Genomic DNA, 25114 nt, shown 5'->3' with positions numbered 1-25114 from the left:
GGCTCAGGGCAAACTTTGCAGAGCTGGGCCTGGGCTGCCGGCAGGCCTGCTGTCAAAGGCTTGGGCTTCAGAAATAAGTCAGAGGGCTCCAGTCCTCCTCAGAGGCTCAGAGGGACAGGCGAGAAGCTGAAAGTTCTGAGCAAAAAGGTATGGACTTGGATCAGGGGAGGCCTTGTTTGTGGAGAGCACAGGGGGTGAAAACCCCAGCCTCCCCCTCCCCCTCCTCCCACTGCCTTCTTACACATCCTGCAAATTCCGGTCTTTCTAAGGTACTTTATTTTTGGTCCATTCCCCTGGGGATTGTATATATAAAGCGAAAGAGGAACGGGTGAGCTTGCTACCCCAAGATATGGAACATTGGCATATGAACTATTTGAAGCTGAAGGAATTTGAGAAATGGCAGGTATGGGAAGGACTTTCTGACCTCCCCCTGAAGCAGGTCATAAGACCCTTATGTTAGAGGTGCTCACCCTATACCTGGAGGAAAGAGCGTCCTTATCTCTGGAGGCAAAGAGACACTGAGAGAAATCCGAAGGAACAGGTCTTGCTAAATTTCCCTGAGTTACTACTCTAAGTTTATACCCTTGTTTTGTCTTATCATATTTTTCTACAAGTCTCCACTGTTCATCAAAACCACTGTAAAGGGGCGCCTGGGTGGCTCAGTCGGTTAAGCCTCTGACTCTTTGTTTCCCCTCAAGTCATGATCTCAGGGTCGGGAGATCGAGCCCAGGTCAGGCTCAGCGCTCAGCGCCGTCTGCTTGAGATTCTCTCTCCCTCTCCCTCTGCCCCTCCTGCTCGTGCTTTCTCTCTCTCTCTAAAATAAATAAATAAATAAATCTTAAAACAGTAACAACAACAGTATAAAAACACTGAAGTTAAACTGTTTCTTCAGGTCTCATTTTCTTAGGAAAGCCCCTGAGTCACTTGAAATTTACCTGAAATGCAGGTGTATGTTTTTCTCTCATTAATCTGTCTTTTGTTGGGGTTGGGGGGAGGCAAGCTGAGAATTAGGAAAGGTAGAGGAATAAGCTACTTTTCTTCCCCCAGAAGGTCAAATCCTTGCCCTTTTTCAATCTGACTTCTAGTGACCATTAAAATATTTTTGCACAGAAAATTATCTGTGTTAAAGGTTTTTCTAGAATACTGGAAACAGAAGTTTCCTTGATGTTATCTGGTCTAGAGATTTTAAAACTTTAATAACATTATACACACTGAAAAAGATTCTTTGCTTGACTACACTTTAGCCAGACTCCTGAATATTCTCCTGGGCCCATCGGTACATTTCCTTGTAAAACCTAGTTTTAGCAAGAAACCTGTTGTGTCAGTTTAACCAAATCCCCCACCCTTGGGATCTGATAACTCTTGAGATGTGATCAAGTTCCTCATCCTCCACCAAGGTGATGTCTGATCACCCTGGCCTATTTTCAGTGAGAATCCTGTTAGGTTGGGTTAGACAGAACCCCCATACTCTGGATACCTCCTTTATTAAAATTATTAAATTTTCCATCCATGGACCCCCACCTTGCTCCTTGACTACACATTCCCAGTGCCCTTGCTGTATTCAGACTTTGCCCAATCTCTCTCCCCGACTGGAAGCTCCCATTGCAGTGGTTGTACCTACAGAGAGTGCCCCTCCCCCTTTGAGTAAACCTCCTTATTGTCCTTTAATACGTGTCATTGAGTTTGTTTTTTTTTCTTTAAGGACAACAACACACACACACACACACACACACACATTTGATGTTGAAACTTTGCTTGGGGTGTGGAGGAAATTTAACCCAGAAGCTCAGTATGTAGAATAGGTAAAAGAAAAACTCCTATTGACTTAGCATTTGAACAGCAGGCTGAAGCTTCTCAGCTCACCTTTTCTCTCGTCTTCCAAGGTAAAGCTTACAGTACCTTTATTTTTTAATTTTTTAAAAAGATTTTATTTATTTGAGGGAGAGAGAGAGAGAATGTGCATGAGCGGAAAGGAACAGCAGAAGGAGAGGGAGAAGCAGACTCCCTGCTGAGCAGGGAGCCCGATGTGAGACTCGATCCCAGGACTCTGGGATCATGACCTGAGCCGAAGGCAGACACTTAAACGACTGAGCCATCCAGGTGCCCCTACAATACCTTTATTAAACTCTAGAAATCCATACAACAGTTTACAGATCCTTAATTGGGCCCACCTCCTTTTTCTGCTCTCTTACTGGAAGTCAAACAAGGAAACCTTGTCCCTGGAGAGTAGGAGTGTCACCCAATGGCTCCCAGTGGCCCAACAGCAGATCTGGGCCCCAAACCTACTTGTCCCCACTCTAAGTTTAAATCCTTTTCTCTAAGGTTGTATGGGGCATGGCTCCGTCTTGCTATCTGTCTGCACTGTAATAAGCGGAGAACCCCAAATTGGGCCTAAACATGGTCCAGTAAATTCAGCAATCAAATTTAGAGCCAGGAAATTTGATGGGGCAGTAGAAATATGTCGTTTTTGTAGTGATGGGGCAGTAGAAATAAGTAGTTGAGGATACTGATCCTCAGAAGACAGGTCAATGATTTCAACAGGGCGGATCAGAATCATGGTGCAGGTTTGGTAGGGAGCATCACAGAGACTAGAGGCAGGATGGGTAGTGATCCTACAGGTAAACTTCTACGGCTCACTTTGACCTCACGTTACCACCACCACCTCTTCATGAACTGTTTTGGCATTAGCCTCCTCCCCGCTGTGATGCCCTAAGACAGTGGTTCTCAACTGGCGTGATTTTGCCCACCAGAGGATATATGGCAATATTTGAGAAATCTTTGATGCTGCTAAACATCCTACAATGCATAGGAGATTCTCCCAAAACAAAGGATCGTCTGGCCCCACATGTCAATAGTACCCGGGTTGAGATACCCTGCTTCAGAATTCAGCAATCATTCCCCAATACATGGTCTCATAATTAGTGAGACCCACATTCCGATTCTCCATATCATTCAAACAGCACTAAATTGGACAATAAGCCGTAAGTAGGGACAGCAGAAGAGCTCCAGCCTTTGGGGGGGGGGGTCCCGTTCTGATGGGAAAGGTGGCCAGATTGGGTGGTAGAAGCGACTGTGTGTCAAAGGCAGGGAGAGAGGAGAGATGACGGGTGTCTGCGTCTCTGCTGTTCTTCCTGTGTGGGAGAGGTAGTGAATGGTGTGTGTGCCTTTTGCTGGGGATCAGATGAGTCAGATAACTGCTCAGCTGTGATGCAGGGGAAAGCGAGAGGCAGAGAGGTAAAAGAGAGGGAGCAAACACATTTAGTTACTTGGGACCAACATGGCATCAGAAAGACAGAGCAGCATGGAAAATGGCTGGGGAGAAAGGTTCAGGGGTAAGCTTGGTTTACCCCCCGTCCTTGGTTAAAGGCACACACCATTAGGAGCAGGCTTTCCTGTGGGACCATCATCATGTAAACACGGGAGCTGAAAGGACTCCCCAAATCAGGCCCTCAGGTTGGATCCCATTTTCTGAAAGCACTGCCCATTGTCTTGAAAAAAGAGCTTCCTCCTCGGCCAGCCCAGGAGAAGAAGAGCAATGCTTTACAAAATCCATAAAACAAAAGACTCCAGCAGTGTCAGGCCTCTTTAAACAATCACTTGTGCTATGAGGCAAAACAACGGAGACATCCGGATAAGCACTGTGGTGGTATTTTTCATGTTGATTGCAATAACACCATCAAAGCCATGCACATTCTGTGTAAAATCAATGTCTGCTTGTTGGGGGGCGGGGGTGGGGAGAGGCCTGGGGATTTTATCTTGTAAGTCAGCTTTGCAGATAATCGCATGCCTCGGGCTTGGAAAAAATTGATGTTGGATCAACGGTTAGGAGCCTGAACTGGGCTCATTTGTGACTGTACAGGGCCCAGTCTTAGCTTGGAAGTCGGGAGGGACTGGGACACTACTTTTGAGTGGGCTGGTAAGGGCTTGGCATTATCTGCAAGGGGGCCAGAAGGATCCCTCAGGGAGGGTGCAGGTGTTAGAGAAGATGGCCCATTAGTGGGAGAAAATTTCCAGGGGCTGTAGGGTGATCCTATCCAATAAGGGAGACGTGTGTGTGTGTGTGTGTGTGTGTGTGTGTGTGTGTATGTGTGGTTATTGGTTCCTTTGTTTCATGGAATAGAGTACACTGGCTCTGGCAGCTTGAATTGTGAGTCCAGTTTGGCACCAAGCTCCTGATGTTTGGCCGATGGGGTTTCTACGGCTCTTTTTTTAAGATTTTATTTATTTATTTGAGAGACAGACAGAGAGTGAGAGAGAGCATGAGAGGGGGGAGGGTCAGAGGGAGAAGCAGACTCCCTGCTGAGCAAGGAGCCCGATGCAAGACTCGATCCTGGGACTCCGGGATCATGACCTGAGCAGAAGGCAGTCGCTTAACCAACTGAGCCATCCAGGTGCCCCTCTACAGCTCTTCTTTATTGGTGGGGATGTTTAGGGGAGGGGGTAAGGGAGAAAGGGAGGTAGGAAGCTCCAGATAAGTTTCCTATAGGAGTGGACCCTTTTCCCCCAAACTCCCCACCAAAGTGGTCTCTATTCTTTTCCATTGATGGCAGAAGAGGGAGTGAGTTGCCTCCTCCTTTTGTTGATCCCTGACGAGGATTAAATGAGTTCTTTCATGTAACGTACTTAACGCTACTAAATACAAATTTTAACTATTATGTTTTCATTGCTTTTGCTGCCTGCCCCTCACGACAACCAACAGAGGTTCAAACAGCCCTTCACTTGATATTTCTGGGGATAAAATCCAAATTGTACAGAGTCAAGATGGGATGGTAGAGGGAAAAGGAGAGAGGTGAAAAACCTGCCCATGGTGGTGCTGCCACTTGTCTATGCCTCAGCATCACTGTGGCTTCCCCAAGATCTTAGGCCAGCACATCCCTACGGATTCTTCCTACTACCTCTTCTCTTTCCTCCTTACTTCTTCTGTCCTTTGAACTTTCACTCCTCTAGAATTCCCCACTTTCTCCAGTTTGTCCTGTTTTCTGGTTTTCTGGCTTTCCCCCAGATGTCATAAACCTCAACCCTCCTCTGGTAGTCTGTAACTCTTCCAGCCTAATGTTTATACACTTCTCTTTCCAGGGGGCATATTTTTTCCCTCTTCTCTTCTCTTCTCTTCTCTTCTCTTCTCTTCTCTTCTCTTCTCTTCTCTTCTCTTCTCTCCTCTCCTCTCCTCTCCTCTCCTCTCCTCTCCTCTCCTCTCCTCTCTTCTCCTCTCCTCTCCTCTCCTCTTCTCTTCTCTTCTTCTCTTCTTTTCTTTAGAGAGGGGGAGGGGCAGAGGGAGAGGGAAAGAGAGAGTCCCAAGCAGGCTCCATGCCCAGTGCAGAGCCCGACTCGGGATTCATTCTTATGATCCTGAGATCACAACCTGAGCCAAAACCAAGAGTCGGATGCTTAACTGACTGAACCACCCAGACACCCCTCTAGGGGGCATATTTTAAGCCCCACCTGTAGAAGAGGCAGGAAGGATGTTGAAGATAATTCCCTACTCAAGATATGCAGTTGACTTTCTATTTTCCTTCATCATCTCCAGGAATGTGGAAAAGGAATTCATCATATCTAACTGCTTAATGCCCTATTTGAGCCCATACGCGATCCCACCTAGTAGAATATCCTTAGCCTTATAACACATTTGCCCTTTTTATGTCCTTTGGGTATACAACAAAATCATCTTGAATGAACCCAATGCTAGACGACACCTTATCACTACAACAGAATGTGAGATGCAGGTGCTACAGGTGAGGTGGAAAATAGCCCCTACCGGATTGTAGTTGGTGCTCACTTAGTTGGAGGCCTGACCCTACATTACTATCTCTACTCATGCTGACAGCTGTCTCTTCCCTGAAATAATGGCATCTCATTTACATACTGTCTTGCATCACTCATTGATTTGTTGCTGTGTTTTGCATTTTGCTCCCCAACTAGACTGTAAACTCCTGAGGACAGTGGCTCTCTGTTCAACCTCTTTTGATGTCCCACAGCGTGCCTAGCACAGTGTGGGGCTCGTGGTGAGCTTCAACACACAGCTCACCATTGCATGAGGGACCTTCACCACTTTAAAATTGTTGGTGAAATTTACTAGTGATTTCATTTGATACCTTTTTCCCTATCTTGTTAAGCCTTTCTTTCTTGAGGCCTGAGACTCCATTAAAGCTTATCTATCCAGCCCTGCCATCCTCAGCGCCATTTCTCATCACTTCTCCTAATTTAATTATTGGAAAACCATGCTCTAAAGCCATTTTATTTCCAAATGAGCTCATTTGCCATCTCTGAGATCAGGACTCATGTGCCCTCTCTGAAGCCAGATTCTCTTTGTTTTCAATAATCATCACCACTAAATATGTTTGTCTTCAGAGGGAAGTTCTTGAGAAATTAGGTCCTGAGAGAGAGAGAGATCAGGTCATTCTGGGGAGTGGTGTCAGTTACACAGCCATTAATTACGAATCTCAGACTAGAGGGTATCCCTGGTTCAGTACAGAATGTCTCCACCAAAGGTTCTGTTTGGTTCATATTTGAAAGTAGATGCAAAGAAGTGGGGCCATAGGGTTTGTGTCCCAGATGAGTTGAAGCCAAAGTACATGAAACATTAGCTTCTGTGTACCAGAGGCTTGGACCTGAACAGAGCACGAAGGTATTGGGGGTCAGCCAGTTATGGTCCTAGGTGTACTTGACCAATAGAAGGTGGCTGCCCAGTGGAGAAAGGGGCTCGGGAGATGAGCTTTGGCTTTAACCTCAGCCCTGAGGTTACTCAGCTGCGGGACAGGGGACATGTCACACAGTTCCTCTGAGCCTCACTTTTATCAGTCTATAAATAAAATGGAATTAAGATTGGGCTTTGGGAACTAGGTGATCTATAAAATGTCTTCATTGGGAACTGTTAAAAATTTATGCCCAGCTGAACTTCGAGAGGGGGACGGTATGATACAAGGCTTCTGTTAGAACTTTGGCTCCAATAACTACATGTTGTTTTCATGGAGACTCCTTGGTGGTGAGAAAGATAAAATAGATTATTTATGGATCCTTCACTATAAGACTGCATTAAAAGTTACCCAAGCTCTTATAAGGCATATTCCTAAATTTGGAGGATCAAAGATCTTTTTGAGAGTTAAGAACTACAGATCCTCTGTCCAGGACACACACACACACACACACACACACGCACACACATTTTTTCATATAACTTTGGGGGTTTGTGGACCCTGGAAAGGCACCTGACCGCTTGTAGAACCTTTGTTAAGAGTGCCTGCTCAAAGGTGAATAAGAACGTGCGCTGGCCATAAGGACAATCTCCTTTCTGTTAGGGCAAATCGTTACTCTAGGTCTCTGCCTTTGGACAGGACTCAATGGAATTCAGTTTCTTCCTTCCATGATATAGTGTAGGATGTGAGTAAAGGAGGAAGTAAAGGAAGTACGTAACTTATTCTTACTCTCAGTGAGCTTTTGGAGCTGCCCAGATGTGACTTGGCCAAGTTACTGAGCTTCAGCTTTTTCATCGCCAAAACAGGATAACTGTATTTATGTCATAGGATTATTGATAGAATTACCCAGGGGGCAACTAGGACAAGGAGCTGAGGAATTCTTGCAGGGAATTTAAGAGAGTACCAAACACTCAGTCATCAAGATAAATAATATTTGAATGCAATATTTTTAAAAATTTAAATTAATGCAAACAATCCGTGGTGAACAAAATATCTCAATTTTAACTAAAGACTGGATTAGTATCACTGGTTTTTCCTTTTACCCTGCGTTCCAATAGGGCGTGCAGAACGCTGTTACCGATCCTAAGAATTTGGTGGCTAGAAAATACCTGGATGTGGCTAATCTAATCCAATTTGTATCTGGAGCCTTAACCTTGTCTAAAGCACATGGCTCTCTAGCCTCCCTGACACATGACTGGGACAGAGCTAAACTCCTCTGAAGGCCCACAGCTTTGTGAGAGAGGGCCTGTCCTCCAGGATAAGTATCCCACCTTCTTCAGCTGCTTTTCACAGGACATAGTGTCAAACCAAGAGGTCATAAGGTTGGCTAATGTCCGGCCTAAAGCTAGATCCTAGAACTCAGCCACTTTTGTGTGATCTGAGGAGATCCAGGACAGATCCGGGGGGTGGGGGGAGGGGGGAGAGAAATAGCCAGACTTGTCTTCTCCTTCCTTGCAAAGCTTAAAAGCTTGCTTAGAGAAGCCAAGTCTTGGAGACAGCGCAGCTGATGAGTTTTTTCCTCCATGCTAGCTTGGTGACATACCTAGACAGTCATATATAGGTAATTATGATTCTTGATGATACGTCCTTGTGATTTGTTGCAATATAAATAATGGTGATTTATGGTGGCTTCACCAACTGCTCTGTTGGTGATGGATCATAATAGTAGATCAGGATAATTATGAACTCAGCACAGAGCGGTTTTCCCCTTGTAATGCCACTGTATGCTGCTGAACATCATAGCCTGTCTGCTGGATGCTGGATTGTGTTCAAGGGGGGCGCTTTGGTCTTTTATGTAATTCACAGCAGTTCGTCTCTAATAATTGTCCAGGTGGTTGTAGTGTTACAGGCTGATGGTATTTTTACTTGTAGATTTTTATTCTAGGTGCAAATGAAAATTCCAGAGTTTGTCATTCCTGGACGAAAGGAATGAACAGGGAAATGCTGAAGGGTGGGGGCAAGGGGTGGGGGGGGGCGCGAGCAGGTGACAGAATCCAGATCCCTCTCCTCCCCGGAGCCCCCTCCCTGACTCAGGCCTGGGCTATGTCATGCAGACTGTGTCACCATGTTTATTAATTTTTCTGATTTACACGGAAGAACTTTTTCTCCAAAGATCATGTGATACCTGTCATTAGGACTCCGCTTTCAGCTACTCTGATCTATAAAAATCTGCTTCATTTAGAACAATCATTTCCCAAACAGAGTGCAAGAATGCCAGATCCAGGGGTTCTGTGAAAAAAAAAAAAAGAGTACTTGTAGTCAGCTAACCTTGGAAAATGCCAGGTTAATATAAATGAAAAATTTGTACAGACATCCATAAATGAAAGATATATTTTTAAAAATTTTAATTTTAATTTATTTCTTAAGTAATCTCTATACCCCATGTGGAGCTCAAACTCCCAACCCCGAGACCCAGTGTTGCACGCTCAACAGACTGAGCTAGCCAGGCACCTCATAAAAGATACATTTTCAAAAAGATAAGTGAAACCGTGTTCTTTCCTTCAGGACCACTTAGAGACTTTGGTAATGGGCACAGTTGAATATTTATGGAAAAGACATGGCACACAACAGCCCCTTAGTTATGATCAGTCCCAACCTTTGTGTGGCAGATAAAGATGGCCATCAATTCTTTACCAATCCTCCTGTTACCAGGTAGAGTCTAATTCCCCTGCCCTTGAATCTGGGATGGCCCCATGACTTGTTTTAACCAATAAGATGTGGCAGAAGCGATGCAGTACTTTTGGGGCTACACTTACAAGATCTGAAGCTCCTACATCTCTTTTACTAAGAACACCCCTTGCAACCTGACCACCATGCTGATGAAGTTCAAGCAGCCTCAAGGAAACACCTATGTGGATGAGCACTTAGCCAGCCGTGGGACTGAGGCCATTTTGGACCTTCCAGCCCATTCAGCAATGCTGCCAAAACCACAGAAAGCGGAAGAATCTTCTAGTCAATCAACGGAATTGGGAGAAATAATAAGTTGTTGCTATTTTAAGACACTGCATTTTGAAGTCGTTTATTATACACAAGAAATAACTGAAACATTCTGCCTCTTTTTCCTTATTTTTTTTATGACACGCTGTTCATTTCTTTTGCAGAATTTTGCACACCTTGTTTATTTGTTTAGTTTTCTTCCCTGTTATAAGCTCTCTGAGTGTAGCATCCGTATTTATTTTGTTTGCCTTTGTATATCTAGCACAGTGACTGGCACAGACTTGACCTTCACTAAAGCACATTGAATGAATAAGCATCTTTTGGGGGACAGTTTCAAAACACTAGTCTATGATACAGACAGAATTAGGGGATGACTAATTATATAACAGAAGGATCCTTTGCTAAAGCAGAGATTAACAAAGCCTCCCTTAAATATTGAGACTGCGTGCTACATCAAAAATAGGATTCAATGTGGAAAACCCCAAATTACTGAAAATTCACTAGAAACATGAACCTGACCTAAAGACAATCATGTAGCATTCACATCAGAATCAGCAAAATTCTGACTCATATGCCTCCCTTTTCATCCCTTCTTAGGGGAAACAATATTCTGAGGTTGTTGAGTATCACTACCAAGATGTTTTTATTCTTTTAGTAGATAGGCATATATTCAGAAAAATACAGAACAAACACCGGATCTTGTATTACACACTTCTTATCCATTTGCGCTTTTGTTTTATTCACTCTTAGGTTTTGAAAGTTATGCACCTTAGTATATGTATGTCTAGTTTGTTCCTTTTAACTGAAGTAGATTCTTCCATTTTATGACTAAACATCGGTCTATTGTTCACTCTGCTATTGGTGGATAATTTAAATTATATCCTGTATTTATTATGGTAAACCAGGCTATCATGGTGCATGGTAAGAGTTCATTGTTGCCCTTTCCAGATGAGGAACTTGAGGCTCATAGCACTTAAGGGACTTGTCTGATCTCAGAGGGTTAATCAGGTTAGGGCCAGAATTCAAATTCGGACCATGTGTCTCATTTGCTGCACTCAGCCTCCCTAAAGGCCGACAGGGGGTGTACTGCTTGGAGAGGGATCTGAGAAAGGAGGTTTCATGGCTGCCTCATGAGACTGAGCTGAGAGTCGCTTCAGTTTCCTGCTGCCGGTCATGGAGCAGACACATCAGGAAACTTGACAATGAGGAGATAGTACAGGATCAGTGATCCCAAGTCACAGGATCAAGACCCAGCTTTGCTACTGTTGAGCCATGGGACTCTGGGCCTGTTGCTTCACTTTTCTAAATGTCATCTCTAAAATGGGGATTCTAACACTCTAACACTTCAACAGCTCACCCTGGTTGTGAGCCTCAAAGAAGGTCGTGTGCAGGGAGGAAGCTTGTCCATTCATGGACATTTAATTGGTTAAACCCGTTGATGGAAATTCAGGACATGTCACTCAGTTTTTGGCTCTTGACAATTTGTCTGAGAGAATAAGTGCATTTAAGGTCAGAGAAGGCAGAGCCTGAGGTCTGAGAGCAGGAAGGAGTGCTTTCTTGGGGATGGGCAGTCTGGAGTTCTGTATGAGGTACGAGCTGATAGCTCATACCTCGGGGGGACCTCTGGTCTGGCCCGTGATAGAGCTCTAGTCCAGCCAGCATGGGAGTATATAACTGTGCGGATAAGTGGGCAAGGTGCTGGGCTTTTCTAATGAGGTGCATGTGGGTCCTTGTTTCTTAGCTTTAAGAGGGGGCTTAAAGAGAGTACATGCATTTGCCAGCAGTCTAGCTCTTGGGTTCTGGAATGTGTAAGAGGTGGACAGGTGAGTTAATAACAGAAGGGGAAGATGCATTCTAGGGATGCTGAAGTGGTGAAGGGAATTTGGGGGGGCTAAGTGTCCCCAGAGCCACAAGGTGGTTTTAGTTCCTTTGAACTTAGGGATAAATGCTTTTGGTGTGTGTCAACCACCCGGTGCCAACATGGTGACCTTCACTCTTGTTCTCCTGTTCTTCTCTTCAGCATGCTACAATCTGGTCCTGAAGCCCTGCTCGGTTCCCCTATAGCTGGGTGCAGGAATGGGTTAGTGATACCTTTACCATCTTCATTTTTCTAATTGGAATAGACTTGGCCTTGGGGGGCTCCCCATACACCCACCACCTGCAGCAACATTGGAACACCAGACAGAATTGGAAGGATCTCAGAGACCTTGAGCATACCACCCTTTTAGCAGATGAAAGTGATGAAAGTCTAAGGACCAGAGAGAGAAAGAGACTCACTGAGGATCTCACAGGCACTGAACAGTGTACAAAGAATCGGAAGCAGGGAGTAGTACGCCTTTCACCTTTTGTGTTGACCCCCACCTCCTGCGGACACTGTCCAACACGGCCCTTCCCCCGGAACTGGCTCTTTCTGTCTTTGCCAATAACCAGTATTTTGGTGTCTCTCTGGGCAGGTGGGGTCAATTAGGAGGCAGACTGTGCTCTCAGTGCCTCTCTGAAGTCTGGCCAAGGGAGAAATAGGTTTCTTATCTAGAGCTTCTTCCATCCCGTTGGCCCGGTTTGGAAAGGGCAATTGTTTACATGAGTTGGGGATCTCAAACCAGTCACTTTGGCCAGCGTTTTCCTCCTACCAGAGATAGCAACAGCTGGTAATGCCTACCGGGAGGACTGTGTTAAGAATGATTCAGAGGCTGATGTAGATCTGTGATCCATTATTGCTGTCTGCCATGAGTATGGGCATGGAGAGTGGTGGTGTATGTGGCATGTGTTTACATTCCTCCTTACCTGATATCTCTAGAGTTCTCCTAATATCCTGTAAGAGGCAAAAATGGGCCTGTGCAGCCTTGTGGTAGTTGTTACAGAAACCACCACTCACATAAGGAATTTCTTCATCAACCCCAGGGGCACACGGCATAGGCTTGGCAACTCTCTTGCCGGTCTGCTTCCCCCTTGTAGAGCAGCTGACCCAGCTTCTGCTACTGAGATCCTGACTAATTGTCACCTCCTCCAAGCAGATCTGCACTGAACCTTGGGAGCAGAAAGACTCAAAAACAAAAGCAAGAAATAAAAGAGCTGTCAGAAAGAATCTACATAGAAGCCTGAAGTTGTGTTTTCGTAACTGAATAAATAATTCCTTGAGCAATAATTTGTTTGCAAGCTGTTAATTAGCAGCATAATTAATTTCTGCAGATTATAAATAACAGAGCACAAAGTGGCATTCCCAGGAGAACCAATGAAAAATTACCTAAACCATTTTCAGAACCAAAAATAATTCACAATGTAACAGATTTAAATGAGCTCTAGAATCTGGATGGTGCCACTTTCTTTTTCCTATCAGTTAAAAAAAAATAATGAAAGAAAGAAAGGAAAAAAAAAATTCCCAGGAAACTCAACAACTATGAGCTTGTATCTGAAGTCAGAAATTTATTGGTGAAAAGCAGAGTTTCATTAATCACCATGTTCTCTCTTATGCCTGGCATGTCAGGATGGAAAAAAAAAATTCTGTTTATCTCTGCTTCAAACAAACAGCAGAATAAGTAGATTATTCCCAATAGAAAGATTTTCCCTATACTCTAATCTCAATGCAATCATTCACTGCTCTAAATGAGTAGTTACTTAAAATGTTAGGAAGGGATGCTAATTAGCTCAAGGAAACCCCTGCCAAGTATTTAATTTTCAGAAAGCAAAATAAAGATAGGGTCGGCCTTTCAACCTTCTACCGCCGGAAGCCATTGTTTCACATCTTATTGTGTGCCTCGGGAGCCTTCCTAGTTGAGCATCTGGACTACGGGATGCTGGCTGAGTGGTACGAGTTGATCTCTAGGTTGAGAAACTTGAGTGGAAGAGTGTTCTAGGAGTTTGAGGAGAAAGATCCTTATAACCTTATTTTTAACCCGGAATCTTTTCCAGAAGGATTTAAGGGAACTACCAAAGACACAACATTTATCACTTTTTAAAAAAGTGATAAAATGAGTCTAAGGAAGACCATGGTGGATGGACGCTGGAAGGAATTTGACATAAGAGGAATGAAATTGATATTCCAGGAACAGCAGTCAATAGATGCTATGGTTCAGCAGCATTTAGCTCTGAGCTTCCCAGCGGCCAAGGTGAGGAGTGCGATGTGACACTAAAGGAGGCCTGGTGAGAAGTTGAGAAGCATGACTTATAAGCAGTATAATTGATGGTCAAGGCCTGGGCTCTAGAGCCATGTGAACAGTGGTTTGCACTGACCTCTTCATATACAAACTTTGTGATCTGGGCAAGCTGTTTAACCTCCCTGTGTCCCAGGATTCTTCTTTATTGAAAAAGAAAACAACACTATTTTATCTGAAAAGTTTTCAACCCACAAGAAGTCATAGGAATGGTACAAAGAGCTCTCTCGCATGCTTCCCCCAGCTTCCTCCAATGATAATGTATTAGGTTCAATAGATTCGACTGGATTCAACCATCAATACCAGGAAACAGACATGAATGCCACACCATCAGCCAAATTACAGGTCATACTCGGATTTTACCAGTCTCAGGTTTTGCTTTTTAAAAAATATATGTAAAATAATGATGATGATGAGGATGATGATATGTAGCCACAGGGTTTTTGTAAAAACTACATGACATAACACATGTGACTCACTTAACTGACCACATAATAGGCACTCAATACAAGGTAGCTACCACCTTCCTCTTCATTACTATATAAGGGTTAATGAGAAGAAGGTCATTGGCAACAGCAGTTACATAATGTTTCTTAGACACCAAATGTGTCTGATCTTTGGTTATCAATGCCGCCTTCAGTGGGAAGACATCTATTTGTTCAAGTATGACAAGGCTCTGACCAGAAAGAGGGTCCATTTAAGAAGGAGGAAATGCAGACTGGCACCTTGAATCAGGATTCTGGTGACAAGATGGAAAGAATCGAAGGATCTTCATTTCTGTTTCAGACAGTGGGTTTATTTTCTGCTTCCCCAGCCACCCAGAAAGTAAGAGCTCCTTTCTCATCCCTTGGATATAAAAAGAACAAAATGCCTAATTATAGACAGTGCTTTTCTAAGATCCGAGCCAATGCCGCAGAGGAAGCGGGTATGAGTTTGCAGTTTTATTGTTGGCCCCTGTGTGTGTTTGAACATTTTTGCAGATGCTTGTGCTATTCCATTCAATTCCATTTGACATAGCAAAGCTCTTATTGTATATGGGCATTTCACGGTACTTGCTAGGCACTGCAGGAAGCACAAGATTGAAAAAGAGATGACTTTTACCCCCAAGAAGCTTATAATCTAGTGAGGATCTGACGGACATACACTTTCATATTGTTTCTCATTGAATTTCCATATTGCTAGCTATTTTATTCAATTCTTGAGTAATACTGTATTGGGCTCAGTAAGCTGACTGTAAAAGGAATATCTGCTTTAGAAGGTGTTGCCCTGAAGCTTCTAATATTTTTGGAGGAAAAAGGAAACATTTATTTATTCCATATTTACTGAGGACATACTGTGTCCTAGGTAATTTTCTAGGTGTTAGGCATTCAGCAATGAACAAGAAAGACAATACTTCTGCTCTCATAGAGTGTATCCTCCCATAGAGGAGGAATATGGGACATTGGGTAAACCAATGACGAAAACAGATTGAAGAGTAACTGGTGGCGGGAGGGGCAGGATGCGATTGGCAGATAAAATGACAAAGGCAGCTCTTGACACCTGCACAGCGGGGAGGAGGCAATCCTGTGAAGTTGCAGGACAGGTGGGAAAACGTGACAGACGGAGGGACCTACAAATGCAAAGACCCAAGCGCAACACTGTGTGATGTGATTAGAATGCTTCGTGCGATATAGGCCTGTCATACTTATGCGCTGACTGACGGAAGTGCCAATGAGCGTATTGAGAAAGTCGGAGACAAAAGGTGGTTCTTAGGGGGTGAGAGTGAGCTTCCTGGAAGAAGGAGACATTTCGCTTGGTTTTGAAGATGAAATCTTCTGGATAGATGGACTTTCCCTGGGGAAACGCCATAAACAGAAGCCCTTCTGTGGAAGGTCTTATTTGGGAGAAGGTCAAAATGGGTTAGAAAAGTGGTGGGCACAATTAATGGGGGCTAAAAAGCATCTATTACCATTATCGTGATGACGATGATGATGACTTATAATAGGAATTATTGCTACTCATTGCTTATTATTCTTAATATTAAAGCATTTAATAATATTAAACATTTATTGAAAGTTGACTATGTGCCAAGGACTGTGATAAATATTGTCCCTTCATCACCTCACTATTGTCCACATTTTGTTTTATAGTTGAAGAAATTGAGGGTCAGAGATGTTAAGTAACTTACCCGACGTCACATAATTAAGTGACAGAGCCAGGACATGAACCCACATCTGTCTGACTCCAAAGATCATACGGCATTATATGAAAATATATGAAAATACAGTTTTTGCATATGTGCTGTTGAATCTGTTTCCCCAAATCATTCTCCCTGAGATCCCAAAGGAACTGGCAAACGCTAACTAAAGTCTATGAAACAGTGAAAGAATACAGTGCCTATTAGTCAGATGACTTTAGCACCATCATCAGTGGCCATGATCTTGCCCGGTGTCGGTGGTGGTGGTGGTAGTAATGGGGTGTGTCAGGGAGGGTTAAATGATATTTGGTAGAGGAGATAGGTTGTCACTGAGCTTCTCATTTTCGTACTTGGCTCCCTTTGTGATAAGGGTAGTGTTTGGCTCTGGTTGGAAAGCTCAGTACCTGCCACTGATACACTGTGGTCCTGGAGTGAGTTTTTCTGTGCCAAGCAAATGGTTCTTGTACACGGCTGAGGTTGTCAACTGATAAGGCATGGCAGATGCCTTTAAGAGTGCCATGCTTTCTGGGCACAGATCCAAAGTCATAATGCTAAAGGAAAGCATCTGATTAGAGCATAGGGGTAAGAATAGCAAGACTGTGGCTTTCATCACACTGCACCCATGACCTAGTTAATGCCACTTAGCCCACGGCCACAGTTATAGCCATGATCTTGGCACTTTGTCACATATCACTGTGCTATTGTCCATAAAGGACACTGATCAAGAGAATAAGTGATTTAGCACACTCACAAGACCTGAATTCTGTTTCAAAATAACATGTGCAAAGCTGCAAGCACAATGCCTCAATGAACATGGCACAAATGCACTCAATAAATTGAATTTCTTGTCCTTTTCCAACCCTCTCCCTGCCCCACCCTCCCTGGTTCTGGTGCTTACTACTTTTGTGCTATCAGACAACTCATTTCCCCCTCTGAACAGTCCCTTTATCATCTCTAGATAAAGGTTGGTCAGGGAGGCAAATTGTGTTAAGTCACATGCCAACTCGGATGTGTTTTTAAGGAGCATTGAATAAAGGACATTTTAGAGCCATGTCCAGGCTCAAAAGGGAAGAGTTTTGTGATTGACTGGTGATGTCCGCTATTGATGTAGGAAAAAGGAGTGTGTGTATGTGCCCACATGCTACCTATTGTCCTTGTTGGTTTCTAACTTTCTGCCATATTTAATGTTAGATTAAATATTGTCAAATTAAATATCTGTTTATGTGTCAACAACTCATCATTGCAGGAAACATCTATACTGGTCTATTGGGAGTGGATCAGTAAAATCATCCTTCTCTTTCAGATTAGCATGTTGTTATAACAACCCGAACGAGGTAAGAAAACTGCAAGGCGGTCAGTGAGGTCTGCTGTGGTGGTGGGAAAGCAGCTATAGACTACGTAAGCAAATGGATGTGGCTGTGTTCCAATAAAACTTTATTCATAGAAAAAAAAAAAAAAAGAAAACTGCAAGGCTTGGGAGCTGTGGGAGGAAGTAGACCAGGCTCTCAGAGTCATCCCCAACCCTTTTCTCCTGGGACTCTGGTCTTCTGGCAGCTGTGAGGACCACAGAGGCATTCTACCTTTTAGGTGTGTTGTGGAAAAGCACATGAGTGAAGATCGGGTCCTTTGCATGATGTGGCTGATGAGACACCCCCACCGTGGTTAAAAGTGGTGAACAGCATGGGAGGCACAGAAAAGGTGGGTGGAGGGCGACCTTTATAAGGCTGTTTCACTCCCTGCCCTTGACTCGAAGCCTGGGCATCACAGCCCTGCCCTGACTCATTATTATTTAAAGCCACAGTTTTTTCTTTTCATCGTTTTTAGTTCACATTTTCCATTATGTTTTCCCATTTGGAATGAACAAAACTTCCTCTTCTCCACTGGACTTTTTTTGGGCTCTCAGTTCTTCCCAGGTATGCTATGTCTATGTGTGGGGTGGGGTGGGGGTGTGATTATAGACTTCTGAGCAAGTCAACCAGCTTTTTCATTCTTCTCCATGCCATGTTCCATTGTCTGAGGGTAAAAGTCTGGACTCATAAAGACCTTCTTAAAGTATTACGGAGTATTATAGATAATAACCATTGTATATATGATGTCATATATATGTGTATACACAAATATGTTATATATGTTGCAGATTTTCCTAAAAGAGTATTTAACTTGTGCATCACCCATTTTATATTACAAAAGACAGCTCAGTAGAGTTATTTATAGAAGATGTACAGAAGAGGGAATCCAAATGGCCAATAAGCGGATGAAAAGTTGCTTACCCTCACTACTAATCAGCAACATTTTTTTTTAAAGTAAGCTCCACACCTAAGGTGGGGCTTGAACTTGTAACAAGTTCAAGAGTTGCATGCTCTACTGACTGACCCAGCCAGGCACCTCCAGCAACATTTCTTTTATTTTTTTTTAAAGATTTTATTTATTTATTTGACAGAGGGAGACACAGCTAGAAAGGGAACACAAGCAGGAGGAATGGGAGAGGGAGAAGCAGGCTTCCCACCGAGCAGGGAGCCCGATGCGGGGCTTGATCCCAGCACCCTGGGATCATGACCTGAGCCGAAGGCAGACGCTTAATGACTGAGCCACCCAAGTGCCCCCCCAGCAACATTTCTAATAAAAGATTTAATGCAAACATTTTAAGTATATTATCACCCAGTGCTGGGGATGTGCCAAGGGAAAGGAGGCACTCACTTTCAAGACTCTTTTCCTCCACCTCCCAGTACATATCCCCTTTGCTTCAGTCAGCATCCATCTTCTTGGGGTTCATCTGGTGGGTCATTCATTTCTAGGGGTTTGAGCCTTTGGTAGTATTACCGATTTGGTGGTTCTGGCATCTTTCATTAATTTTTATCACTGAAACAGGCAGCACCAGGAACTTTTGGGTTCTCCTATTATTATTTTTCCTCACATCCATTATGTGGCAAAGACCCATTTCATGGCAAAGATTGATCATCTTAGCCAACACTTCCTTTTGAGGAACATGAAGTGGCCAGTAGGGAGTCTCAACTTTATATTCAATGGAACAATTGTGTCCTTTGTGGAAGAAAGCATTTCCTCCTGGAGGATGAAGACCCCCTAAATCAGCAAAATCCAGAATCATGGAGATAAAAAGGGAATACTTTTTCAGGTAGTTTACTATTAGTTGAGATAGCAGAGCCACTCACACTTCCATTCATGTTTCCTGCTCCCTTATATTCTGGCCTTAAGAGAAATGACACCATAATATCGGTCTTTGATTTGCTCAGAGCATAGAACAGGCTACAGGATAGTTATTTAGTCTCTCAAGATATTGTCTCCAATAGGTGATAATCCAGTAGGTCATGCTATCATTTTGCAAGACCAACTATTTATGGATGATGGGGTACATGGAAAGATAAGTAAACCCTATGAACATTAGAAACTGCCGTATTTCTTTTGCTATAAAATGAAGAGACAGTGTTTTATGTGATACCATGATCTCAAACAAAGCATTTAGTGATTCCATGCCTGGTGGGACTGCCAGACACGGTGAACAAGGAATACAAAACCCTGTAGAGAATTCTAGTAAGGACAAATTCTGTCCCTTCACAAAGGAAGGGTTCCAGTATAATCAGTTGCTACCAGATAGCAGTCTGGTCCTCAGACAATGATGCAGTATTTAAGACTCTGGTGCACTGAACAGGGTGGTAACCAGAATTAATTTTGTTATTAAACCCGTGTATTACCCCTTTCATTGCTACCATGACCACATTGTCCATGAACCTATTCACTAGAGTGTCTGGAAAGAGATTGACACACATCCACAGGGGTATAATTTGCAACATGTTTATTGAGAACTTCCTACACAGTGAGGCCCTTTTCTGAGCACTCACGTGGGACCAACTACTCTCTTATGCTGAGCCCATTTGGAGTTGCTCATCCTTCATTAAAACCTTGTTATCAATCACCTAAGCTTGTTCTTTCCAAATGCCTGGACCTTGCATCACAAGGCTAAGTGCTTAAAATCCTACCTATTGGAAAATTCTCCCTTCCTGCATTGTCCTTCAAGGCCATTCTTGATTGAGGCTGAAATGACACAGCCATCCATTTCTCTCTGGCACCAGAAATCAGGTTTGATTTTCCTCTTCATTCAACTGATCATAAGAAATCCTCAGGAGTTTTAGGACTGCAGTGTGGAAGGAGTAACTATGCTTGGATTATGAGGCTCTGGTAAATAACTTAAATCTTAAAGATTTGCTCAAGCCTAATTCTGTTTATATCATATCTCCTTGATGATGGACTGATGCTGGGCCTGCCTGAATTTATGGCTTGGTGGATCAGACAACTCCCACTTCATGATGAACAATTCAGTTTTCATGGATTCTTGGCATTCAGGTGCATTGAGAAAGAACTGCTTCTAAAAGGAGAAAAGAGCATGGCTTTCCTACCAATCTTGAAGGTCTGCAACTATGATTCTCCTAACACTTCTTTCCTCAAGCCTCATAGAGCAACTTGATCAATTACAAATCAAACATCATTGGATCTGAGGTATCACAAAAGCCGACTGGCTGAGCTGGGCTAGCTGGAGAACCTTCTCTTGCTCTGAACTCCCTCTAAGTTGGCAGCCTTATGGTTACTTAATAATTACTTTTGGTATTTTCTGCTAATCGGGATAGAGAAAAATGCATTCGATGGATCAATATCGCACACTAGGTGCCAGAGGCTGTATTGATTTGCCTCACTGAGAAGACTACATCTGGAATAGTAGCTGCAATTGAAGTCAAACCTAATTAAACTTAGAATAAGCCACTGTAGTTCTCCAAGATCCATCCATCTTCTGCACAGATCAAATAGGCAAACAAAATGGGATTGTGATAGGGTTGATTTTCCAAGACTTGGTTGGTAGCAATAATCTTTTTATTCTTATAGGAATTATTATTGTTTCGGTTTACTATTTTCATATGGAGGAAAGCTCCAGGAGCTTCCCTTTGACTGAACTCAGGAACTAAGGAAATAACCAACATGGGTTTACGTATCTGCTGAACTACTTGTTAGATGGCTCAGGCCTAAACTCTACTATCAGCTCCACTTCAACCCTTGGTCTACAATTGTGTTGTGAGGTCCCAGGAATTAATGATAACTCAGAATAATGCAGTCTAATGAAGCCATAAAGGTCTATATATGTCCCTTTTCCCACTGCATAATTACAATGGCACAAGGCCACAGTTTCCTTTAGGGAAAATTAGGAGGGAGATTTGAAACACACACTTGTGATATTATTGCAGACTCTTTCCTTGGGGGGTACGAAGTTCCTCTCTCTCTCTCTCTCTCTCCTTTTTTTTTTTTTTTTTCCGAGGAATTCTGGGTCAATTGTGAGATTCAGGCCTCAGAATTGGATCAGACCATGATTCTTTGTCATACTGATACAAGTCAAGCTTCTCTTTACCAGATTGAGTCTTTCAAGATATGGATCAAGTTGGACCTTGATTAGCTGTCTTAAGGACCGCAGGATAGAGACCCTTACAGATCAAACCATACTGATTGTCTATTCAACTATGTGGCTTATTATAGTATTCATGCTCACCTTGCCTCTGGTGCTTGTGCAGGCCTATCAACACCACTGAAATCAGAAAGTCCTTTCCAACGGCAGCATCTTGCACTTTCTCTTCTAGCTTGGAGTACAGCCACTCCAGTGCTTTTCAAAGACTCTGCCACTCCTCTCATCAATGTATTTCTCAATACTTTGGTAAGGGAGTGTTTTTGAATCTCAAAGGTGGGGAGTGAATGGATTATAACAAATTTACTCCAACATTCTTTTCTCCCTACATTATACCAAGAAATTACATGAATATTGACTTTAGTTACAGTATGCCATCACTGAATCAAGCTTTCTTTTCTTTAAACATCAAGATTTTTTTTTTAGTTTTTTAAATTTATTTATTTGTGTGTGTGTGTGTGTGTGTGTGTGAGAGAGAGAGAGAGATCACAGAGGGAGAGGGAGAAGCAGACTCCCCGCTGAGCAGGGAGCCCGACGTGGGGCTCCATCCCAGGACCCTGAGATCATGACCTGAGCCGAAGGCAGATGCTTAACCAACTGAGCCACCCAGGTGCCCTGAGTCAAGATTTCTATCAACCATTTAGAAGCACTCCCAGCTGCCTGGGTGAACCCATTGATTTTATTTATTTTTTTAAAATGTTATTTATTTATTACTTTGGTGAAAACCTTGTATTTTTCCTGGTTCAAGCTTGTTCTGAGAAGGTGCAACATTTTTATTTATGGTTTAAAGTAGACTTTCAGCTGTATTAAAAGATGGAGGGATAAACTAGTTACTTTACCAAAGTTAAATGAAGCAGATCCAAATTAAAGGTTAAATCACAGGTATTTCCTACCACACCAAAACCAACTTTCCAGTACTCGGTGCTGGAGGCAAGAACTCCAACAGGGAAGTGCCTCAGGTCAGGAAGGGGGCAGAACCCACCTGGGGACAAAGGGCCTGTAAGTTTCCACAGCCTAATTCTACCCATTTGCTAAACTCCCCTAGAAAACAGGGTAGATGAATTACAATATTGTACAGATCTCCTACTTGTGTTTTCCTAAACATCTCACACAGCAAATTGCTACCCTGAACATAGGGTATTCAATATGGGGTCAGACAAGCAAATACTAGATCAGTTTCTCAGGATTGTGGACCACTCCCTTCTGAATAATCTAGGAACCCAATCTCCATTTGGAACATTCCTTGTGATCCCTATAGACCCAGAGCCCAAAGGCACAATTTAGAGGGATGCAACAAAACAGAAAGCCTGTGGAAAGAACCTGGCTTAAAGGGAAGCAACTTCAGACCATAGGTTAAGCACACTGCCAAGGGCTGGGTCAATGTCTTCAATGTGAAGGTCCACTCTGCCCTTCTCAGGGTTATCAGAAAAGCTTTAGTCCTGGTTAGCAGACCTACTGTCCCATGTTTTAAGTATCCAAGAGATCTAAATAAGACTGTACGGTTTTGAAGGTAGCTAGAATCCATTTCTTGGTTTGCAGTGTGGAGAAAATGACTACCCATCACTGAGTGCCAGAAATTGCAGTCCTCAGCACAGTGCATTGGCATACAATGTCAGCTCACAAAGCACCGCCCTCTCCCTAGTCACAGACAGACAGGTAATGGTAGCACTAGGATTTATTAAGCTGTGCTTTGGACAGGCACTGGGAGTTGCCCATGGTGCTCTTGATGTATAAAGCCTGGATGTTCTGCCAATTCTTCTTGAGCAATGACACCAGGAAATTAACAGCTAAGTGGATGTGGTACCTGAGCTCATCATCCGTCATCTTCATCTGGCCAACGGCCACTGCCAGACATAACACCTTCTTCATCTGGAATTTGATCGTGGACTTCCCTTCATCCACTTTGGCCACCATGTTTTCATTGTGGGTCAGCAAGGAAGGGAACTAGTCAGCCTTATTCAGGCCTGAGCCCAGTAGTCATGGGATCTGCTTGATCAGAGATTCTGAAGCCAAAAAGGCAACATATTTCTTGGCCAGCTTTTTAAATAATTTTTTATTCTTGTTGAGTTTCTTCAGTGCCTCAGCGTCCATGTGGGGAATATCCACAGCTCTGGCCTCATCACAGCGCTGCTGGTCCCCCAAAACACATATGAAGAACTTGGGGCAGGGAGTGGACTTAAGCCTGACGGTGCCCAAGAAGCATTTGTCCTTCTGAAGGTCATAGTTCCCCAAGCTGATCTGCAGCTCCCCCATTTCCAAAAACTTTGGGCACTTGTCCTGGTTCCCGTGCAGGAATTCCCACACTGCCTTGTACAGGGTGTCATGGGAGACTTTGCCGTTCATGGTACCCCCTGCCACAATAACCAGAAAAGAGACTTGAGAACCCATTGATTTTAGAATCTCTGGTACATAAAGTCATAGCACTAAATTCAGCTTCATTCAGAATTATATTACTCTCTCTTTAATCTACAATCTTCTCACATATGTTCCCCAAGTTTTGCTGACATACTTTAGCAAAATCTTGTAGTTCTTTGCATGTGCCCCTTCTTTTATGGTTTTACTCTGTAACTGATGCCCTAGGGCATGTTAAGATCTGACTTCAGTTTTAGGCCTGGAGCCACTGAGAGGTAGTACATTGAGGCAAGGGGATAATTGGTATTTCTGTGATGATAACTACCTTAGATGATGTCTTTATTGGCTGTTCCAGTGGGCAGGGCCAGCTTCAACAGATAAAGAAGGGCTGCTTCCATTGGCAACAGACAGTCAGATTTAGAAGGTCAGATGTCCTCAGAATCATTCAAATCCTCTCAAATGTCACCATTTTTATTCTCAACATCCTATTCTTTCCTAGTCAGTGTTCTAACATGTACACAAGAGATCCAATGGAGCTGTTTATTCAACCTGTGTTGAATTTTGAGCAGCCCATAGGATTAGACTCGGCATCTTATTTTTATGGCCACCTTCTTTTAGGCCAGTCATAGAAACTCTGATTCTCTGACTATGTCTTGAATAGAGAATTTAAATCTTCACCTTGTCATTTTATTTTTTAAGCTTGCCAGTACAGTTGGAAGTAGCCAATTATTTTGGTTATCTATTACCGTGTAACAAACCACTTCAACTCTTAGTGACTTAAAACAATAACCCAGTCGTTATCTCTTACCATTTTGTGGATTGAGGTATTTAGCAGTGACTGGTGAGATGACAAACATGGGAGGGTCAACAGGGCCTGGGACACTCAACACATGACAAAAATGGTTGGTAGTTGATGCTGGATGTTGGTTGGAGATTTGGCTGGGGTTGTCAGCTAAGGATATCTTGGTTCTCCTCCCTGTAGCCTGTCTTCATGGTTGCTTGGGCTTCCCCACAGCATGGTGGCTGAATCCCAAAAGGGAGTGTTCTAAGAGATAAAGGCAGACACTGCAGATCTAAGGCCCAGCCTCTGAAGTTCACATGATTATTTTTGTTATATTTCTATTCATTGAATAAAGTAACAGGGATGGCCTATGTTCAAGGGAAAGGGAGGGAACAGAAGGATGAGTGACAAAAAAATTTGTGACCATCTTTAATCCCCCATACCAATCCACTTCCCATATAGAAGCAGCCACTTCGTCCTCCAAGGCCTACAAGAGTTCCGCCATCTAATGCTAACTAAATCTGCATTGATTTCTAACTATAATCAATCTCACATTCCCATCTT

General features: G+C 43.3%; 1 pseudogene; it reads right to left on the bottom strand.

Moving 5' to 3' along the window:
- Positions 1-23085: 23085 nt before the first annotated feature.
- On the bottom strand, positions 23086-23760 carry LOC110594165 (annotated as a pseudogene).
- Between the last annotated feature and the right edge of the window lie 1354 nt (positions 23761-25114).

The sequence above is a fragment of the Neomonachus schauinslandi genome, chromosome 16, assembly GCF_002201575.2.
Source record: "Neomonachus schauinslandi chromosome 16, ASM220157v2, whole genome shotgun sequence".
Lineage (NCBI taxonomy): Eukaryota > Metazoa > Chordata > Mammalia > Carnivora > Phocidae > Neomonachus > Neomonachus schauinslandi.
Note: the sequence above shows the minus strand (reverse complement) of the source record. Positions and strands in the feature narration are given on the sequence as shown.